This window comes from Microcaecilia unicolor, chromosome 12 (assembly GCF_901765095.1).
Source record: "Microcaecilia unicolor chromosome 12, aMicUni1.1, whole genome shotgun sequence".
NCBI lineage: Eukaryota > Metazoa > Chordata > Amphibia > Gymnophiona > Siphonopidae > Microcaecilia > Microcaecilia unicolor.
The window spans coordinates 110124395-110147345 of NC_044042.1; the positions used below are offsets into that span (position 1 = coordinate 110124395).

At 44.0% G+C, this 22951-nt stretch overlaps 1 non-coding gene across 1 annotated transcript; it reads right to left on the reverse strand.

The window, feature by feature from the left end:
- Positions 1-6820: 6820 nt before the first annotated feature.
- Positions 6821-6902, reverse strand: TRNAS-AGA. Its single transcript has one exon. It is a non-coding gene; the product is annotated as a tRNA-Ser (tRNA).
- Positions 6903-22951: the final 16049 nt, after the last annotated feature.

A 22951-nucleotide genomic window follows, 5' to 3' on the forward strand; every position in this document is an offset into this window, starting at 1 on the left:
GCAATTCACCGCCCTTGCATCAAACGTTATGACGTTGAGGGCGGAGGCGGAGCAATTCACCAACATCGACGACGGGTGGGGGTGGGGGGGCCACAGGAAAGCCTTGCTAGCGCCCGTTTCATTGGCTCCAGAAACAGGCCTTTTTTTACTAGTATATTTATAAAATATACAAACTTTTATTCAAATTGCTATAAACCTTTACATTGATAATTCACCCTCAAACTAAGGAGATGAAATGAAGGAATCTGGAGCACTGAAAATAATCCCATTGATCTGAAACCTAATCACAGTCTATAACATCAGATGTTGCAGTCCACAAGTATGTTCCTGATCAAGCTTTTAATGCTTCCAAAGTTAATATCTTAAAGTGGCTTAAAACATGCCAAAGTACTATCATTTGCTCAGGGATATCCAAAAGCAAACCTCCTTGATCAGGGCTAGATATATATATATTTAAAAAGCCCATAGGAATTTTACCCTCTCCTTTTTCTCACTCCAAAGAATAAAGATTTCTCCAAATCTTCTTTTGTCAGCAATAAAATTTACAGGTCAGAATCTGTCCTCAATGCATGACGTGAGGGGAAGCAGCCGGAGGGCAGGCAATGCAGCCGAGAACAACACTGGAGGAAGGCTTCAGCTGGTGGGGCTTGGGGACCCCCACCAGCCAAACCAGAGACCCCAAAGCTGAACCCAATTTGGAATCCTGTGTCTGCTCCTCCCTAGCCTCTAAGGCACCGAAGTCTGTCTCTCTCTTGCTTCTGTTGGGACCTGGGTGATTTCGTTAACGGCGCTACAGCAGGGTGGAAAACGTAGAACTGGAAGCTTGCACTGGAGGAGAAGGGCACAGGTAAAAACAATCTGATCAATGGATGGAGATCACAAGGAGGGGCGAAAGAAGAGAAAAGAGTGGCTGATATTACAGCCCACCTGCCTGCTATTTTTCAAAGAAGGCTGCATTAAAGGATATAAATGGCCCCTCATAGAACATGAGAGTAGCCATACTGGGTCAGACCAATGGTCCATCTAGGCCAGTATCCTGTTTTCCAAACAGTGGCCAAGCCAGGTCACAAGTACCTGGCAGAAACCCAAATTGTGGCAACATTCCATGTAGAACCCCAAAGAATAGCAAGATTCTGGAATCCTAAAGAGTGACAAGATTCCATTCAGAATCTCAGAGTAGCAACATTCCATACTACAAATCCCAGGGCAAGCAGTTGCTTCCCCATGTCTGTCTCAATAGCAGACTATGGACTTTTCCTCCAGGAATTTGTCCAAACCTTTTTTTTTTTTTTCTTCCCGCTTTATTTTTATTTAGTCATTTTCCATTGCCATACAGAGTCAATACCATCAAACAAATGTCATCAACAGGTATATGTAACTGAATAACTCTTCTGAAAGCTTAACTGCTATAATTATTAACAGTAAGTATTAACCATGTCCCAGATCCCCAAACTCTCCCACCCTCCCCTCCCCCTTCCCCCCTTTGAACTAAGTACTATGTGTTTTTATTGGCTTACGTTAGCAGATGACCAAGTATTATACAAGTCCCATATTCTCTGATGTTGTATTATGTGTCCATTGCGTAGTGCGGTGAGCTTCGACATCAATTGGATATGTTTCAGTTTTTCCAGCACGGCCGATAATTCTGGTAGCCGAGGTCGCTTCCATGATGCCGCCAACACCAGCTTGCCAGTGACAAATACCTGCGTAGCAAATTGGTGGATGTGTTTTTTGGCCTCTGGCGGACGAAAATGTAGGAGACAATGGTCCATTTTCAGCTGGTATTTTATAGCAGTTACCAAATACACAAAGTCCACAATTTTTTCCCAATATCGGCGGGCATGTACACAAGACCACCATATGTGCTGCATATCCCCTACCTCACCACAGTCCCGCCAACATAGAGCTGATCCCGAGTGGTATATCTTGAACAAGCGGCTGGGCGTATAATACCAATTATATAATATCTTGTGCCCATTTTCTACCATTGCACTAGATATCGACACTCTAAGCAGGGACCTAAACGCTCTAACCCATTGTAATGGCTCGTATGTGTTCTCCATTGCTCGTTCCCATCTTCGTGTGTAGAATTCTACCGGGTGGGTGCGGGCCAACAGCGCTTTGTATATTCTAGAGATATACCCCCTTCCTCCACCACCCATCAATCCCTTCTCCAGTTGTGTTTCTGTTAAATTAAGCTCCTCCATAGCTCTGCGATGGATAAAATCTCGTGCCTGGTAATATTGAAAAGCTTGCAGAGGGGAAAGCTCATGCTCCTGACATAGGTCTTGGAAGGAAGGGACCTGACCTTCCGCACACATCTGTCCCAATTCACAAAGACCCATGTCCTCCCAGTCTCTGTATGCCAAGTCCACTACCCCTGGTCCAAACTGGGGGGCAAATCTAAGAAATGAGTGTTTAAAGTATTTCCGCTCTGGAAAGAATTGCTCCCGTGTCTTATACCAAGTATTTAATGGCCACTGGAGAATTGGGGGACTCCTTTTGGTGAGCTCTCTGAGTGTGTGCTTTGGCAACCATGGTATTGCTCTGAGTGGATAAGGCTCTAGCCAGCTCTGTTCTATACATGTCCAAATTTTCCCTGTGTCCCTCAGCCAGATAGCCAATATTCGCAGGTGTGCAGCGATATAGTATGTATAGAAAGGAGGAACCCCCATCCCTCCTCTGTCTCTAAATTGGTACATCACCTCTCGTCTAACCCGTGGTGGCCTCCTCCTCCAGATAAACGAGAACACTCTACCCTGTAGGCCCCTGAAAAAGGTATCTGGTACAGCAATAGGCAGGGCCATAAACAAGTATAACATTTTTGGGAGAACTATCATCTTAATAGCATTAATCCTACCCACCCATGACAGGGTCAAACCCTCCCACCTCTCCAGTTCCTGAAAGATCTCTCGCACTTTATGAGGAAAATTGGTGTCAAAGATATCTTCTAGTTGACGAGGTATGTTAACCCCTAGGTATCTAATGTATTTACGAGCCCATTTATAAGGGAACTGCTCCTTCAGCAACTCTAACTGAGCACTGGGTAAATTTATATCAAGTGCCTCTGATTTATTGAAGTTAATTTTAAATCCTGAGACTGCCCCATAAGCTAATATTTCTTCCCCAATAATTGGAAAGGCTGTCAGGGGGTCCTTGAGGATTAACAGGATGTCGTCTGCAAACAGGAGGATTTTGGTTTCTATCCCCCCTCCTTTTAGGCCCTGAATGTTCAAGTTTGCTCTAATCTTGGCTGCCAGCGGCTCCATCACCAGAGCAAACAACAAGGGGGATAGCGCACATCCTTGTCTAGTACCTCTATAAAGGGAAAAGGGGCGAGTTAAAGTCCCGTTTATCCGTACCGCTGCTGTTGGGGTCTTATATATTATTTGCAGCCACTCTGCAAATCTCCCTCCTTTACCAGCCTTCTCCAGAATCGCAAAACGAAATGGCCAGCTGACCCGATCGAAAGCTTTTTCTGCGTCTAGGGATAATATACATAAAGGAGTTTTGGTTATTTGTGCCCCTTGTATCACTTGCAAAGTGCGCCGTATATTATCAAAGGTCTGGCGATTTTGCACAAACCCTGCCTGATCTTCATGGATGAGCAGTGGGAGATATTTCTGCAATCTAGTAGCCATAATTTTTGAAAATATCTTATAGTCTACTCCTAATAGTGAAATAGGCCTGTATGAACTGCATAATTGAGGATCCTTGCCCGGTTTAGGCAGGACCGTAATCGTCGCCAAATTCCATGTCGGTGGCAGACCCGTAGTCTCATCTATCGAGTTGAAAACCTTGATTAAAAGGGGGGCTATTAATTTCCCAAACGTTTTATAGAATTTGTTCGTATATCCGTCAGGTCCCGGGGCCTTATTAGGGGATAATCCTTTTATCGTCTGCTCCACCTCTTCTAACGTAATAGGGGCCCCTAGTGTGTTGGCTAGGACCTCGGGAAGCTTAGGTAGTTCAATGCCTGCCAGAAAATTTGCAACCTCCTCCATCCCACCTTCAGATTCTGATCTATATAGTTCCGTGTAGTATTCCCTGAACACTGATTCGAGAAATTCAGGGTCAGAATGCACAGTTCCCCCTGCGTCTCGTATACCCCCTATCATATTCCTGCTAACCTGCTGTGCTAGTTTGTGGGCCAAGAGCCTGCTAGGTTTATTGCCAAATTCGAAGTGCGATTGGCGTGCTCTTAGTAGTTTTTCTGCCACATCTGCTAATTCTAATTCATGCAATTGGCTGCGGAGGTCAGTCGCCCGCAGCCTAATATTCAAGGGGCTCTGATCTGTCTCCTGTTGCATAAGCGCCTCCGTCTGTGCTAGCTGCTGGCGTAGCTCGGTCTCCTTGGCACAGCGTGTCTTCCACGCCTGAGATCGCAAAGCTATCAGGTGACCTCGCACAACTGCTTTAAAACCCTCCCAAACAGTAGTAGGGGATACCTCCCCATTGTCGTTGAAAAAAATATAATCTTTAATGTGTTGCTCCAATTGATTAACAATAGTGGGGTCAGTCAGCAAGGCGTCATCTAATCGCCAATTATGTTGCCGTCTGTCAGGTCCCTGTCCCTTAAGCTGTAAAAGCACTGTGGAATGATCCGACCAAGTGCATAGATTGATAAGATGGTCCCCCACCATACTCAACAATGAGGTATCACCTAACCACATATCAATTCTGGAGGAGGAGTGGTGTACTGCAGAAAAGTGAGTGTAAGCACGCTGTGTAGGGTTCTCACGTCTCCAGTAGTCTATTAGTTGCCAGTGTGTTACAAAGTCATGAAATTTCCGCCTATCCTGTCTGGCATAATTTGTGTCAGTAGAAGTATTGTCAAGTGTTGGATTAAGGGTAAGATTAAAATCCCCTCCTATCAGTAGGGACCCTTCAATATTTCTCGTGAGTACCTTATCTAGCTCTGCAAAGAAATCTCCTTGGTTTGTGTTGGGACCATAAACATTTATCAAAGTATATACTCTGCCAGCCAGTGCAAAAACAATTAACAAATACCTCCCCCCCTTATCTCTAACCACCTTCTTAACCTCCCAGGGTTTAGACCCGTGGAATGCTATTAGCACTCCCTTACTTTTCGTGTTGTCAATACTGGAAGCAAAGTATATGGAGGGATATTGCTTATGTTTGCACAAATATTCATATCGGGCTTTAAGATGAGTCTCCTGTACCAAACCTATATCTATTTTGAGCCTCTGCATCTCTCGAAACAGCAATTGCCGTTTCCTAGGCACATTTAGCCCTCGTACATTGAGTAGCATACACTTAATGTCTCCCATTAGTACTTAATGTTTTAGGTGCCATGTTAATCCCCTGCCTACACACTGATCATCATCCCTCTGCTTATGGTCATCCTGCTTCATACCAATTCTATTCCCTCCCATCCCCTTCTCCCACATATATAACCCTCCCCCCTCCCACATCTACCCCAAACTCTTACAGAACACCCCTGTATATACCAGTAAGTGTTTAAGTGTGAGGAAGGAACCGCTTTTCGGCTTCCCACGTATCCCTTAAGTAACACATATCTCAAACTACCTTGTATTCAAGGCTGGAGAGTTGCTCAACATGTGCAATATCTGAAACCAACATTAACAATATTTGTGATAACAGTAACAGTCTCACCACCTGAGTTTTAGTTAGTTCATGTGATCTGTGTAGTGGATTGTTGACGTTGTAGCCTTTTCTTGCCTTTCCCTACTCTCTGCCATTTTGGTGGGAGAGAGCGTTGGTTGATCTTTCTGTTCGGGTCTGCCGCTGTCTGGGCTTCTGGTTCCACAGCCTCCGGGCAAATCACTCGCGCCTCAGAAATTGATCTTATTTGGTGTAGTTTCCCATCTTTATAAAAGACTAGCGCGAAAGGATGCTTCCATCTGTATTGTATCTGGTGAAGGGCTTCAGTTCTCCTCTGCGTCTGAGAGTAGCTGCTGCCAAATCTTGATATATTTCAACGGCATATGAGTCCCACTTAAATTCCTGAGTCTGACGCGCCACTTTCAACACCTTTTCCTTTAGCTTGTAGTTGGAGAAACAAGCAATAATGTCCTTAGGTGTATTATTGCGCCGAGTACCCAGCGCCCTGTGCACTCGGTCTAGAAGCACCGATTCCGGTTCCATTACTTCTCCGTTTACCAAAAACATTTCACAAACTACTTTTTGGATTACTTGTTCACAGTTTTGATAAGTGGGGGTTTCCGGAATGCCGCGAAATCTTAGATTACTGCGGCGGCCTCTATTTTCTAAGTCCTCAAGTTTGTCCAGTAGTTGTTGTTGCTCACCCTGCATCTCCGAAATCTGGTGATCCAGTACTCCCAGCGTTTCGCTATGGACTTCTACCTGGGACTCTGTATCCTCAAGACGCGAGCCCAACTCCCGGATTTCTCCTCTTAAGTCAGTTCCCAGCGTCGCCACTTCGGCCCGTAGGGCTTTCAAGTCCGCGCTAATATCCTGTAGCCAGGTTTGTATATTCGGAGACTCTCCCCCATCAGATATCGTATCTTTCGGCTGTTCCGCCTGATGCTCTGAAAGCTTGGATTTCTCTCCATTTACCGAGTCTCTCGTCTTCCGAACCTCCGCCATTTTGTTTTTAGCCGCTACCGCACCGCCGGAGTAAGCAAATCGCGAGAGGTCCGCTGTTTTTTGACTCTCCAGCCCCGGTAACTTCCGGTTTATCGCTCGTTTTCTCCGTGGGATCGTGGGAGCTTTACTCTCAAGCGTCCATGCGGTCTGGTGACGTCACTTCCTCCTCCGTCCAAACCTTTTTTAAACCCAGATACGATAAGAACATAAGAGACCAATTTTGCAGCCCCATAGTCAGCAGGATTTGAACCTGCACGGGGAGACCCCAATGGACTTCTAGTCCATCATCTTAGCCACTCGGCCATGACTACCACGTATCACCTGGAATGGTGGTGGCAGAGACTCTGTAGAGCGGTCCTGAAAAATGAAAAAGAGGGGAGTGTGTAGGGTCCCACAGAGCGAAATACCATGCTGCAATCCAACCAGCTTCTTTTCCTTTTTTAAAGAAGTTTCTTTGTCACCTGGCAGCTGCTTATAGTGAGATGTGCCAGCAGCATTGATGGGTGAAAGCATCCTGAGTTGATTCATGGGTCTCGTGCCAGGTGCAGGCATTCTAAGGCAATGCAGCTTAATTTCTGTTTTCTTAAAAAAAAAAAAAAAAAAAAGTCTTTGCCTTCCTGTTCTTTATTCTGCTTGAATTTTATTTATCCTACCCCAGCTGCTGCCTTTGATAAACCCACTCCTAGCACTTCTAAGAATAACATTTGAAAACTAAGCTCAAAGGAAGCCGCAATTCCATAAGCCTAAATTACTGTTTAAATGAACATTCAACTTTTGTACAATCCACTACTGTTAACAATGCAAAGGTAGATACAGGCTTATGAGATACATTCTTCAAATACATTGACTTGCCTGTCTATTAGTGCTTGGGTCTTATTCAGAGGTCGCCTTCCTTTTCTTTCTCTTGATACATTGGATCCCTTGTATCCCTCCCCCCTACTGATGTGAAAAACACTTAAATTATGTATAATCACACTGGTCCCATTATACTAAAGCTCCATCTGTAAGCTCCCTGCACTGTAAACATGCCTTCTTCCTGGGTGTTTTTGCAGTGCCTGCATGGAGAGGAGAGTTGTTGCATACGGTCGGTGGCGCCCAAATCTCAACATTTAGGTCGACCTTAGAGATGGTTGTCCTCAATTTTCAGCGATAATGGAAACCGAGGATGCCCATCTCAGAAACGACCAAATCCAAGCCATTTGGTCGTGGGAGGAGCCAGTATTCGTAGTGCACTGGTCCCCCTCACATGCTAGGACACCAACCGGGCACCCTAGGGGGTACTGCAGTGGACTTCACAAATTGCTCCCAGGTGCATAGCTTCCTTACCTTGGGTGCTGAGCCCCCCAAAACCTACTCCCCACAACTGTACAACACTACCATAGCTCTAAGGGGTGAAGGGGGGCACCTACATGTGGGTACAGTGGGTTTCTGGTGGGTTTTGAAGGGCTCACATTTACCATCACAAGTATAACAGGTAGGGGGGTGGGCCTGGGTCCGCCTGTCTGGAGTGCACTGCACCCACTAAAACTTCTCCAGGGACCTGCATACTGCTGTCAGAGAGCTGGGTATGACATTTGAGGCTGGCATAGAGGCTGGCAAAAAATATTTTTAAAGTTTTTTTTTTAGGGTGGGAGGGGGTTGGGACCACCAGGGGAGTAAGGGGAGGTCATCTGGTCAGTTTGGGCACCTTTTTGAGGCTTGGTTGCAAGAAAAAATGGACCAAGTAAAGTCGGCCAAGTGCTCGTCAGGGACGCCCTTCTTTTTTCCATTATCGGCTGAGGACACCCATGTGTTAAGCACGCCCCAGTCCCGATTTCACTACGCTTCCGACACCCCCCCGGGAACTATGGTCGTCCCCGCGATGGAAAGCAGTTGAGGGTGCCCAAAATCAGCTTTCGATTATGCCGATTTGGGCGACCCTGGGAGAAGGACGCCCATCTCCCGATTTGTGTCGAAAGATGGGCGCCCTTCTCTTTCGAAAATGAGCCCATCAATGAAGTTACATGGAAATACTTTTAAAACAAATAGGAGGAAATATTTTTTCACTCGGGGGGTCTTTTACTAAGGTTGTGCTAGTATTTTTAGCTCGCATTAAAAATAAGTGCATGCTAAACACTAATTCTTAGCATGAGCTAAAAACGCTACTGCAACTTAGTAAAAGACTCCCTTAATGAATAGTTAATCTCTGGAACTCTTTGCCAGAGGATGTGGTAACAGTTGTTAGCATAGCTGGGTTTAAAAAAAGATTTGGACAAATTCCTGGAGGAAAAGTCAGGAGACAGACATGGGAAGCAACTGTTTGCCCTGGGATTTGTAGTATGGAGTGTTGCCATGATTTGGGTTTCTGTCAGGTACTTGTGACCTGGCTTGGCCACTGTTTGGAAAACAGGATAATAGGCTAGATGGACCATTAGTCTGACCCAGTATGGCTACTCTTATGTTCTTATTTAAAGGATGGTATCATGAAGGATTAAAGCTGTTTAAAAGACAATTAAGGCAGATTGAAAGACTTTGGATCAACCAAAGTTCTACTGATTTGCTCACACAATGTAAGCAGCATAGAAAATACTATAACTGACAAGTGAAACTTGCAAAGAAGTAATAGTATGGAAAGGTCATTCAGAACAGTGAATATAGTTCAGCTGAACTTTATCAAATATTTAAGAGGATTGTAGGGATAGACAGGAGTGCATGGGAATTACTGTGTCAACTCATATCACCCCTCTCCTCAAATCACTTCATTGGCTTCCAATCAGATATCGCATACAATTGAAGCTCCTCCTCCTCACCTACAAGTGCACTCAGTCTGCGGCTCCTCACTACCTCTCCACCCTCATCTCCCCCTATGTTCCCGCCCGTAACCTCCGCTCACAGGACAAAGCCCTTCTCTCAGTACCCTTCTCCACTACTGCCAACTCCAGGCTCCGCTCATTCTGCCTTGCCTCACCCTATGCCTGGAACAATCTTCCTTTACCCATACGCCATGCCCCCTCCCTACCCATCTTCAAATCTCTGCTTAAAACTCACCTCTTCTATGCTGCCTTCGGCGCCTAACCGCTCTAGATAGACAGAATGCCCCAATCTATCCCCTCTATTAGATTAACTGCTCACTCGTCCTCTAGATTGTTCACTTGTCTTTAGATTGTTCTCTTGTCTTTTAGATTGTAAGCTCTTTGAGCAGGGACCGTCCTTCTATGTTTAAATTGTACAGCGCTGCGTAACCCTAGTAGCGCTTTAGAAATGCTAGTTAGTAGTAGTAGTAGTAACACGGATAAACTAGGTAATTCCTTTGTGTCTAAGGTAGGAAATTTAAGAGCTAAAACTATGCTGGCATCTACTGAAAATATAGTTTCTGGTTTCTGCTTTCCCCTGTCTTGTCTTCACTATCTTGCCAGAGACTCCTTGTCCATTTGGCACTTCTTTTCTCTCTATGTCCACTATTCATCTTCTCTCTGCATCTCTATCTATCCTACCCAGATCACCCCTGTGTCCTTGCCCCTATGTTCCTGCCATCTCTGTGTCCCTATTCTTGCCCTATCCAATAAAACTCTTTTGTGCCCCTATCTCCTCCCCCCCCCCCCTCTTTCCTCCCTCTATGCCCTCCCCCAGGGGTCCAACAAGTTCTCCTCTCTCTTTCCTTGCTCCTGTTCTGTCTCCACTTTGCAGGTCCAGCACCTCTCCTTCCTCCCTTAGATCCTGGCATCTGTTCCTCTCCCCCCACCACCACCTTGGCATCTCTTCTCTCCCATCTCCCCCACCACCACTATCTTGGCATTCTTTCCTATCTCCTCCTCCAAGTCTCTCTCCTTTTTCTTTCATTCACATGCCGCTTTCCCCCCCCCCCCCCCTCTCCCTTCCCTTCCCTTCCATCCAAATGCAGCTTTTCCACTTCTTCCATTCAAGTGCAGCATCCCCCCCCCCTCCATTCAAGTGCAGTATTCCTACCCACTTCCTCCTGCATGTCTGGCATCTTCCCTTCCCCCCCCCCCCCCCCCCAGGCCCTACAGACGTTTGCAGATTCACCGGCACTGTATCAAGCTCTCTCCGGCCACTCTGAGGCTTTTTTTCCTGCCTACAAGCAACAGAGGGAAGGACCCCAGGGCTGGCCAGAGAGGGCCTGATGTAAGAGGGCTGGCAAACAGGCAGGTTTGTAGGGCCTGAGCTGCAGAGGGGAAGAGGACAGAAAGGAAGGGGAAATGCCGGACCTACTGGAGGAAATGGGGAAGGGGAAAAAGAAGTGAGGCAACGCCAGACTAACATGGGAGACCGCCAGGGGAGTAGGGAGGAAGCCAATGCATGAGATCGGGCCCCTAAAATGTGTGAGCTGGAGAAGAAGCTTGATTGTGTGAGGTAACTTCCTATTTCCGCGAGGGCGGGACCCAGTGAGTGAAGGCCCGACGTGACAACGAAGAGAATGGAGATTTACTTCGTTTACAAGCAGGGCAGACGCGAGGCGCTGCCTGCCACACCGCTTCACAGCTTTTTCTTTAAAGGCAGGGTGGTGGCAGGAGACGAGGACTGTCCTCTCTGGACGAAGCTGGTGGTCAGGTCGGGGGCTCAGATGGGAGAGGGGGATTTCAGATGGGAGAAGGGGGTGGGGAGGGGACCTCAGATGGGAGAAGGGGGAGTGGGGCTGAAAAGGGGGGCAGGTGGGAGATATGGGCTGGGGCTAGAACTAGGGGCAGGTGGGATAAGGGGGCTGGAACTGGGGGCTGAAAAAAGGGGCAGAGAGAGAGAGGGGACAGATCTTGGATGGATGGGGGGGGGGGAGAGATGGCAAATGGTGGATTGAAGGGGCAGAGAGAAAAGGCAGACAGTGGATGGGAGGGATAGAAAGGGCAGACAGTGAATGGAAGGGGGAGAGAGAGAGGGCAGATGGGCAGATGGTGGATGGAAGGGGCAGAGATTGAGGGCAGATGTGGATGGAAGGAGCAGGGAGAGAGGGCAGACATTGGATGGAGGGGACAGCAGAGAGGGCAGACACTGGATGGCAGAGAAAGAATGAAGACAGATGCTGGATGGAAGGAAGACAGTGAAAATAAGATGAGGAAAGCAGAAGCCAGAGACAACAAACTGTAAATATATATTTTTATTTTTTTGCTTTAGGATAAAGTAGTATTGTAGCTGTGCTAATAAATGTTTATAATAGAACATGTAAATAAGGTAATCTTTTTATTGGACTAATTTTAATAAATTTTGACTAACTTTCGGAGAGCAAAACCCCCTTCCTCAGGTCAGGATAGGACACTGTAAGACACTATACTGTATTGACCTGAGGAAGAAGGTTTTGGCTTCTGAAAGCTAAATGTATTAGTCCAATAAAATGGTATTATTTTATTTTCTATATTTGTTTTAGTTCTATTTCTTAATTTGTAAAGTGGTGATTGGTATTTGTTAATTTTTTTCAAATTTACATCTGCTGTCTTTATATTTTGCACAGTACTAGGGGACAGTTTCTGTTTCTGTGGTGTTGCATTGTATGCAGAGTCTGGCATTGGGGGTTCAGTTTAATTTTTGTCTAAATAGAAAGTTTATGATTACTTATTCTATAGTGGATTAGGGTGTATCGGTGTTTGTGAAAAAGACATGGCTTTCAGTTGGCATTGACTGTGCAGGATCTACTATCTGTACTATTCTGTCTGGTTTCGTTTTACAATAGGTGAATTGATGTTCTAGTGCTCACTGTAGTGTTTAAGATGCTTTCCTTTTCCTTGTGTGACTCGTAGAAATGACTGCTTATGGTATGGTAGAATTGCTCTATAGGTCCCGAGTGTTTTGTATTCTCGGTATGCCTAGTACTGGATTTTGGAGGGGGGGGGGGGTGTTAAAAAATGACCGGCCCCGGGTGTCAACTACCCTAGGTACGCCACTGATCGGAAGATGGACGTCCTTCTCCCAAGGAAGTCCAAATCGGTATAATTGAAACCCATTTTAGGATGTCTCCAACTGCACTCCGTCGTAAGGACAGCCAAAGTTCAAGGGAGCGTGTCTGAGGCGTAGCAAAGGCGGGACTTGGGCGTCTTTGACCCATAATTGCTACCAGAACCCTTATCCAAACCCTTGTCACCTCTCGCTTGGATTATTGCAATTTGCTTCTCACTGGTCTTCCGCTCAGCCATCTCTCTCCTCTCCAGTCTGTCCAAAATTCTGCGGCACGACTTATTTTCCGCCAAAATCGTTTTACCCGCACTAGCCCACTCCTCAAGTCACTTCACTGGCTCCCTGTCCGCATCCATTCTGCAGCCCCCCCCCCCCCCCCACTACCTCTCCACTCTCATCTCTCCCTACATTCCTCCCTGTAATCTTCGCTCGCTGGACAAATCTCTCTTATCATTCCCCTTCTCCTCCACTGCTAATTCCAGGCTTCATTCCTTTTCCCTCGCGGCACCTTATGCCTGGAATGGACTTCCTGAACCTGTACGCCTAGCTCCATCTCTGCCTGTTTTCAAATCTATGCTGAAAACCCACCTTTTCACTACTGCTTTTGGCTCCTAACCACTACTCAATTCCCCTATCCTTGTTCCTTCTCACCCAGTACTTTCCTCGCCCTTAATTGTCTTGTCTGTCTGTATTTTTAGATTGTAAGCTCTATCAAGCAGGGACTGTCTGTGTCAGGTGTTCAGCGCTGCGTGCGTCTGGTAGCGCTATACAAATGTTAATAATAATAATTATCGAAAAAAACAAGAACGTCCCTGACGAACACTTGGACGTTTTCACCCGGATGTGTTTTTCTTACGAATAAGACACAAAAAGGTGCCCGAAATGACCAGATGACCACCGGAGAGAATCGGGGATGACCTCCCGTTACTCCCCCCTCCCACCCTCAAAAAACATCTTTCAAAATATGTCGTGCCAGCCTGTATGCCAGCCTCAGATGTCATACTCAGGTCCATGACAGCGCATGCAGGTCCCTGGAGCAGTTTTAGTGGGTACTGCAGTGCATGTCAGACAGGCGGACCCAGGCCCATACCCCCCCCCCCCCCCCCCGTTACATTTGTGGATGAAACAGCAAGCTCGCCAAACCCCACCACACACCCACTGTACCCATGGTGCCCCCCCTTCACCCGTGAGGGCTATGGTAGTGGTGTACAGTTGTGGGTTTTGGGGGCTCAGCACACAAGGTAAGGGAGCTATGTTCTTGGGAGCAATTTATGAAGTCCACTGCAGTGCCCCCTAGGGTGCCCGGTTAGTGATGGCATGTCAGGGGGACCAGTGCACTACAAATGCTGGCTCCTCCCATGACCAAATGGCTTGCATTTGGCCATTTTTGACATGGACATCTTTGGTTTCGAAAATCGCCAGAAGTCAGAAACGTCCATGTCTAGGGACGTCCAAATTTAAGGGTTTGGACATCTCTGATGGTATTTTCGAAGCGAAAGATGGACGTCCATCTTTTTTTGAAAATACGGGTTTCCCCGCCCCTGGATTTCGCCGTTTTACAAGGATGTCCAAATCGCAACTTGGACGTTCCTTTCGAAAATGCCCCTCTATGTGCCCTGGGCAGTATTTCTGAACTTGGTGTGCATCAAAAACACGTGGTAGAAAATATTTACTACCGCGTGGCACTTACCCAGCGGTAAATAGCAGTGGGCGCATGGTGCATGCCTACCACCCGGGTAGCGCATGAGACCTTACTGATAAGTCAATGGGTGCATTAAGGTCTCAGGCCGAAAATGGACACACACTGGTTTTTATTTTCCTGCACATCCATTTTCCGGCCCATTAAAAAACTGGCCTGGCGCATACCCAAAAGACGTGCTCGCTCTGCCGCAGGCCACTTTTTTCTGCGGCATAGTAAAAGAGCCCCTATGCATTTGGACTTCTTTTTGGTTTTGATTTTTCTTTTTTTCTGATTGTGCGCTCTTAGGTTGCTTTTTGGATTTTTTTACACTGAAATATGTTCAACAGTGGAAAGAAATATGAGTTTGGTTAATAAAGATGAGTAAAGAGTGTATATTAAAAGGTATTAACATACAAACAGAGAACATGAATTGAGGTTGCAGGGTAATAGACTTAGGATAAATACTTTTTCACAGAAAGGGTGGTGGATGCCTGGTACATCGTCCTGGTTGAGGTGATGATGACAAAAATCAGTGCTGGAATTCAAAAACACAGAGAAAAGAGAATAGAATCAGATCAGAACTTCAATTACCTTCACATGGAGGGGTGCGGATACAACTCTGGATGCCTTGTTGGACAGACTGGATGGACCGTATTTGTCTGCCACCATTTACTGTTACTGTATTACAAGAAGCAGAAGACTTACATGTCATGTCCGTGACCAAGGAGGTTTAATTGACGGGTTTAATTGACAGGAGATGGCAGGAGCGTTCCTGGCCCATTATGTGGGCAGAACCCAGTAGGCAGAGCTTACCGCCATACAAAGTCATGTATTTTGAGTGTATCAAGATGGCGACAGCAATTAAACCTCCTTAGCTGTAGACACCTTCAGCCTGGTCACGTGATGTTGTCTCCTGTCAATCAAACCTCCTTGTCCTTGACAACTCACAGCAAATTGCAGGGCCGCCAAGAGACTGAGCTACCCCCCCCCCCCCCCCCCCCCAGGATCATCACCGCTGCCGGGCCTTCCCCCCAGGATTGTCGTCACTGCCACTGGGCCCCCTCAGGATCCACCGCCCCACACTGGGTACCTTGGCTGGCTGGGATCCCAAGGCCCAGGGAATTTTGCCCTGCCTCCCACCCCTCTCAGCGGCCCCGGCAAATTGTACTCTGTCTCCTCAGTTCCCAAAACCCCACAGTGAGCTAAGGTCACCATCCCAGAAAACTCTGCCCCTCCATTACCTGGCTTCTTTCAGCAAAATCTGATCCCTTCTTTTTCCTCCCAGCACTCCTCTACTTTGTCAGTAACTGGACAGCGTAAATGGCCCATAGCCAGTGATGCTCTTAGCATACCTCGAGGATGCGCTTTCTGCTGTTTGAACAATGAAGAGAACAGAATATTTTATTTCCTATCTATAAAACAGAGGGATTTCTCTCAAGAGGCAGATCATGTAACAAACATACTCAGCTTTTGCAATATTGTCTGTGGTTTTGTTAACAAATTGGTGTTTATTTCCTGAGTGAAGTGATGTGGTAGCTGAGTTAATCCACTTTTAAAGGTAATGAACAGAAATAAAACAAAACAAGGAACAGAAAAGAAAATGATACCTTTTTTATTGTACTAACTATTTTCATTAGCTATCAAAGGCAATACCTTTTTCATGTTTATTCTCTAAGGGGTTCTTTTACAAAGGCACACTGAAAAATGGCTTGCGGTAGTGTAGGCGCGGGTTTTGGACGCGTGCCAATCCATTTGTTAATGCGCCTGTAAAAAAGGCCTCTTTTTTGGGGGCCAAAAATGGATGTGCGGCAAAATCAAAATTGCCGCAGATCCAATTTGGGTCTGAGACCTTACCGCCAGCCATAGACCTTGTGGTAATGACCTATGCGCGTCAAATGCCACTTGGTGCGCATTCGTAACGTGCGCCAGAAAATAAAATATATATTTTCCAGACACGCGTAGCGGATGAGCGCCAAAATTGAAATTACTGCAAGGGCCATATGGTAACCGGGCAGCAACTCCAATTTGGCGTGCATTCAACACTCGTAGGGGCCTATGCAGCTTAGTAAAAGGGGCCCTTAACCCCTTGGTCATAGAAGCATTGAGTAGTGCTGGGTGGGTGTCACAAATGCTACAACCTTTCTCCATTAGATGCTTCTCTCTCCTGCTATCGTTCTACACAAGTGACTTTACAGAGATGTGGTAATCAATAGAAATAAAATGGGTAGCGGTGACTCGCTTGTTTTCTCTTTCCAAAAATACTGGGATTAGGGAGCATGCAATGAAGCTGTTAAGTATTAAATGTAAAACAAATAGGAGAAAATATTTTTTCACTCAACGTGTAATTAAACTCTGAAATTTGTTGCTAGAGAATGTGGTAAAAGCAGTTAGTGTAGCAGGGTTTAAAAAAGGTTTGGATATTTTCCTAAAAGAAAATCTCATAAGCCATTATTAACATGGACTTGGGGAAAATCCACTGCTTATTTCTAGATATCTGTTGTTCTATTTTCTTTTCTCTGTTTTATTTTATTTTATTTCTATTGGTTACCTTTAAAAGTGGACTAACACGGCTACCACATCTCTCTACTCAGAGACATTAAAAGTTCTGAGCCAAGTTTCTATAGGACAGAATCAAACATTTCCCATGCTAATCCAAGTGCCTTTTAAATAGCATAAGGAAAACGAGGCAGCAAGATAAATCTCTCTAAAATATTTGTCCGGCTATGCAACTCAGCAGCGGATGCTCCATAGGAACACAGCGTTGGAGACTCTAATCATCATTAAATTTTCTTACTCCTATTACTCTGTCTATCTATATGTTTCATCTTTGCGCACGAATCTGGAACTACCGCAGGAGCTTGGTGGTAGTTCCCACTGCCAGGGCATACCATTTCTGGTGCTACAATAAAATTTTCTATTTTTATAGTGCCGGGTTAGCGCGGGAGCCCTTACTGCGACTTCAGTGGGTGGTGCTAAGTGCTTTTCCAAATGGCCACGCGGCAAGTGGTTCACTTGCTGCACGGCCATTTCTTTTTGAGCAAAACAAACATAAGAACATAAGCATTTTCCATGTTGTGACAGACCGAAGGTCCATCAATCCCAGTGTCCTTTTTCCAATAGTGGTCAATCCAGGTCACAAATACCTGGCAAGATCCCAAAACAATACAATACATTTTATGCTGCTTATCCTAGAAATAATCAGTGGATTTTCCCCAAGTCCATTTTAAGAATGGCTTATGGACTTTTCCTTTAGGAAGTTATCCAAACCTTTTTTAAACCCTGTTAAGCTAACTGCTTTTACAACATCCTCTAGCAACAAATTCCAGAATGTAATTACACGTTATGTGAAGAAATATTTTCTCTGATTTGTTTTCAAATTACTACTTTGTAGCTTCATTGTGTGCCCCCTAGTCCTAGCATTTTTGGAAAGAGTAACCAGACAGCCATTGTGGTAAAAGGGGGCCTCACACCAAAACACAGGCCCAATTTTACTGCAGCTTAGTAAAAGGACCCCACTTTGCCATACCTTGTGTTGTTATTTGAATAGTTTTACTGCTGTAATTACTTATGTTTGACTTATTCTTGCTGTACACCACCTTGACTGAATTCCTTCAAAAAGGCAGTAAAAAAATCCTAATAATAAAATAAGTATGGACCAGGCCAATAAGATAGAAGACATGACTGAATATTGTACTACAAGTCACAAGAAGATCACTGTAAATTCATTTCTTTTTTAATGAACAAATATATATAAATCCATGAAGAACAGAGCCATTTGCAAGGAAAGAAACAAAAGCAATACAGAAGGAAAATCTCTCTTCTCTTACAGATCTAAAGATTCTAAAGGACACAAGCTTCCTATAAGTCTACAAAGTCAAATTGAGAGGCCCCAATAACGAAACAAAGCAGATGTCAAGAGAAACGTCTAGAGAATGACAAAAATTTTATTGAAAGACTTAGGGGCCCTTTTACTAAGCAGTGTAAGCATCTGCGCATGCCCAACGCACGCCAAAATGGAGTTACTGCATGGCTAACGTGTGACCCTTGTGGTAATTTCATTTTTGGCACATGTTCGCTATATGTGCCCGAAAAATATTTATTTTCCGGCGCGTGTCAGTTTCGTGCACCAAGTGGCATTTGGCAAGCGTAGGTCATTGCCGCCCGGTTACTGTGTGAGATTTTACCACTAGGTCAATGGCTGGCAGTAAGGTCTGATACCCAAAATGGACATGCAGCAATTTTCATTTTGCTGCACGTCCATTTTCGGCAAAATTTTTAAAAAGGCCTTTTTTACAGGCATGCTAAAAAATGGATTGGTGCACGCCCAAAACCCGCACCTACAGCCATTTTTCAGCACACCTTTGTAAAAGGACTCCTTAAACATTAATAACATTATTACTTAATCACCCTTTAACAGAATGTCTGCTATCTAGAAAAGCGCTAAGTTGATTGAGATGATAGGAAATATATCAATTTAAATTTAGTTGAATGAAACATTTACAAGGAAAATGTAAAAAGAAGGGAAGAGGAACCCGAACTATAGTTACGTAATGCAAGGTTCCACATTAGGAGTCACCAACCAGGAAAGGGATCTAGGTGTCATCGTTGATGATACGTTGAAACCCTCTGCTCAGTGTGCAGCGCTGGCTAAGAAAGCAAATGGAATGTTAGGAATTATTAGGAAAGAAATGGAAAACAAAAACGAGGATGTTATAATGCCTTTGTTTTGCTCCATAGTTCAACCATGCCTCGAATACTGTGTGCAACTCTGGTCACCGTATCTCAAAAAAGATATAGTGGAATTCAAAAAGGTACAGAGAAGGGTGACAAAAATGATAGAGGGGATGGATGACTGCTCTATGAGGAAAGGCTAAAGTGGCTAGAGTCTTCAGCTGGGAGAAAAGATGGCTGAGGGGAGATATGATAGAGGTCTATAAAATAATGAGTGAAGTGGAACGGGTAGACGTGAATCATTTTTTTTACTCTTTTTACAAAAATGCTAGACTAGGGGGCACGCAATGAAGCTACAAAGTAGTAAATTTAAAACAAATCAGAGAAACTTTCTCTTCACTCAACATGTAATTAAACTCTGGAATTCGTTGCCAGAGAATGTAGTAAAATCATTTAGCTTAACAGGGTTTAAAAAAAATGTTTGGATGGCTTCCTAAAGGAAAAGTCCATAGACCATTATTAAAATGGACTTGGGGAAAATTCACTGCTTATTTAAGTTCTTTTAAATATTCTTGACTATTATGGAATCTGTGGAGTTGTCCTGAAATGGTTTTTTGGCTTCTTAAGATCTAGGTCATATCAAGTCAAACAATCAGGTGTACTTTCTTCCACTTGGTCTCCTGGCTGTGGGGTCCCTTGGTCTTTCAACATACATATATGCTGATGATATCACCATTTATATCCCATTCTCTACAGAATTACCTGACATAACTCACGTGATTAGTTTAGGGATAAAACTTATGGAATAATGGGCTTCTTATTTCAAACTAAAACTTAATACAGATAAAACTAATTATAACTAACCCTCACCATCCTATAAATCTTAGTAACTTTACTATTAAGAACAAAACCTATTCCCTTGAGTCATCAATGAAAATCTTGGGAGTCACAATAGATCATTTCCTCACCCTTGAAAACCAAGTGTCAAAGTTGACCTCGAGCGTCTTTCACTCATTTTGGAAGCTAAAGAGATTGAGGCCATTTTTCTCTAAATCAGTCTTTCGTACTTTGGTTCAATCCCTTGTCCTCATCAAATTTGACTTTTACAATTCCATCTATGCTGGACTTAAAGGTGGTCTTCTCAAAAAAGTACAAACAGCTTGTCTTATATGTAGATCTCCTTGCTTCGCCAAAGCCACTTCTCTTTTATGTGAGCTATATTGGTTACCAATAAGAGATAGAATATCTTTCAAATTATGCGTTTTCAATCACCAAATTCTGTTTGGTCAAGCCCCATCATATATGAATAATCTTATTGAATTACCTCCTCATAATGCTGTTTCATCATCTAGAGAATATCTTGTCTTACATTTCCCTATCTGTAAGAAGGTGATATATAAAACAATTCATTCTGGTAATTTCTCCTATCTAGTCACCAAAATTTGGAGTTCTCTTCCTAAATCAATCAAGTTTACAGATGATTACCTAACTTTTAGAAGTTTTCTAAAAATACATTTCTTCAGTCTGACCTTTATGAATACAAAAAACGTTATTTGAATTGTACCCACACCCATTTCTTTAATCTCGTTTATTTATTTAGATTGTAAGCTCCTTTGAGCAGGGACTGTCCTTCTTTGTTAAACTGTACAGCGCTGCGTAACCCTAGTAGCGCTCTACAAATGTTAAGTAGTAGTAGTAGTAGTATTTATTGTATTTGTATCCCACATTTTCCCACCTTTTTGCAGGCTCAATGTAGCTTACAATGTATCATTCTTGGTGGATAATAGAACAGAAATAGACAATTAGTGTTACATAAAGATCGAACATAACATGAGAGAAAGTTAAATAATCTTACAATGTATCGTTCTTGGTGGATAATGGATCAGAAAATAGACAATTAGTGTTACATAAAGATCAAGCGTTACATAATAGAAAGTTAAACTATCTTACAATGTATCATTCTTAGTGGATAACAGATCAGGAAGTAGACCGTTAGTGTTGCGAGAGGGTGCATGACATTATAAAGAATTAAACAAGCAGATATCTAAAAAGGAACCGTTCCGATTATAGGTAAAGTGGAGATGTATTACGTTTACACTTGTTGGTCTTTGTTGTATGCCTTATTGAAGAGGTGGGTCTTCAGAGATTTACGAAAGTTGGTTATTTCATAAATAGTTTGTAAGTTGCGTGGCAGTGCGTTCCATAACTGTGTACTCAGGTAAGAAAAGTTTGACGCATGAGTTAGTTTATATTTTAGGCCTTTGCAACTGGGGAAGTGAAGATTAAGGAACTTGTGGGATGATCTTTTAGCGTTCCTGGGTGGCATGTCTATCAGGTCTGACATGTAGGCTGGTGCATCTCCGTGAATGATTTTATGGACTAGGGAACATATCTTGAACATGATGCGTTCTTTAAGTGGAAGCCAGTGTAGCTTTTCCCTTAGGGGTTTAGCGCTTTCGTATTTTGTTTTTCTGAATATGAGTCTGGCTGCGGTGTTCTGGGCGGTCTGAAGTTTCTTGATGATTTGCTCTTTGCAACCAGCGTATAGTGCATTGCAGTAATCTAGGTGACTAAGCACTATTGACTGTACCAGATTGCAAAAAATGGTCCTTGGGAAGAAAGGTCTTACTCTTTTTAGTTTCCACATTGAGTGGAACATCGTCTTGGTTGTATTTTTCACGTGACTTTAAAGTGTAAGATGTCGATCAATGGTAACTCCAAGAATTTTCAGGGTGTCCAAGACGGGAAGGGACAGGTTTGGTGTGTTTATGGTGGTGAATTTGGTTGTGTTATGTTGTGAGGTGAGTATAAGGCATTGTGTTTTTTCTGCATTAAGTTTCAACTGAAATGCATCCGCCCATGAATGCATGATATGGAGACTTTGGTTGATGTCGTTGGTAATTTCCTTTAAATCCTGTTTAAACGGGATGTAGATCGTTACGTCACCTGCGTATATGTATGGATTGAGATTTTGATTGGATAATAACCTGGCCAAGGGTATCATCATTAGGTTGAAGAGAGTCGGTGAGAGGGGGGATCCTTGGGGAACTCCACATTCAGGTATCCATGTGGTTGAGGTATTCGAGTTGGTTATTACTTGGTATGAACTTGTGGTTAGGAAGCCCTTAAACCACTTGAGAATGTTGCCTCCAATTCCGAAGTAGTCAAGGATGTGTAGTAATATTCCGTGATCAACCATATCGAAAGCACTGGACATATCAAATTGTAGAAGTAGTATGTTATTGCCAGTTGCGATCGTTTGTTTGAATTTAGTAAGGAGGGTTACTAGTACTGTTTCAGTACTGTGGTTTGATCAGAATCTTGATTGGGAGTCATGAAGTATTGAGAACTTATTTAAGTAGTTGGTGAGTTGTTTTGTCACCATACCTTCCGTTAGTTTGGTTATCAGGGGGATAGATGCTACTGGTCGGTAGTTGGTTAAGAGGCATATTTTCAAAGCACTTAGCCTTCGAAAGTTCCATAGAAACCTATGGAACTTTGGAAGGCTAAGTGCTTTGAAAATGAGACCCCAAGTCACTTTTATTTTTCTTTGCGTCTTTGGGTATCGGGGTGAGTAGGATATTTCCTTTATCCTTTGGGAAGATTCCATTTTGTAGCATATAATAGCAGGTGTTTCGTGAGGTCTGATATAAATTGTTGAGGGGCAGACTTTATAAGGTTATTAGAGCATATGTCTAGTTTGCACTGAGACTTGGCGAACCTTTTGAGTGTCTGGGAGATGGAATCATTTGATAGTGTCTCGAAGTTGGTCCATGTTCTACCCGTTGGGTATTCACCGGGGTTTGGGTCTAGACAATCAAGGAGTTTTGTGTAGTCGGTGGTATTGACAGGTATCATGAGTCGTAATTTTGTGATTTTCTCATTGAAGTATTTCGCAAGCTTGTCTGCTGCTGGTGTGTCTGTGCTATTGGAGGTCACCGGTGTAGTATCTAGTAATTTGTTCACGAGTTGGAAGAGTTTATGTGCATCCTTGTAGTCTGGTCCAATTTTTGTTTTGTAGTATGATCTTTTGGTTTGTCTTATGGTTTATTTATATTTTCTTTGTAGTTGTTTCCAAGTGTTGAGTGTGGAGTCGTCTTTCTTTTGGTTCCATGCCCGTTCTAATCT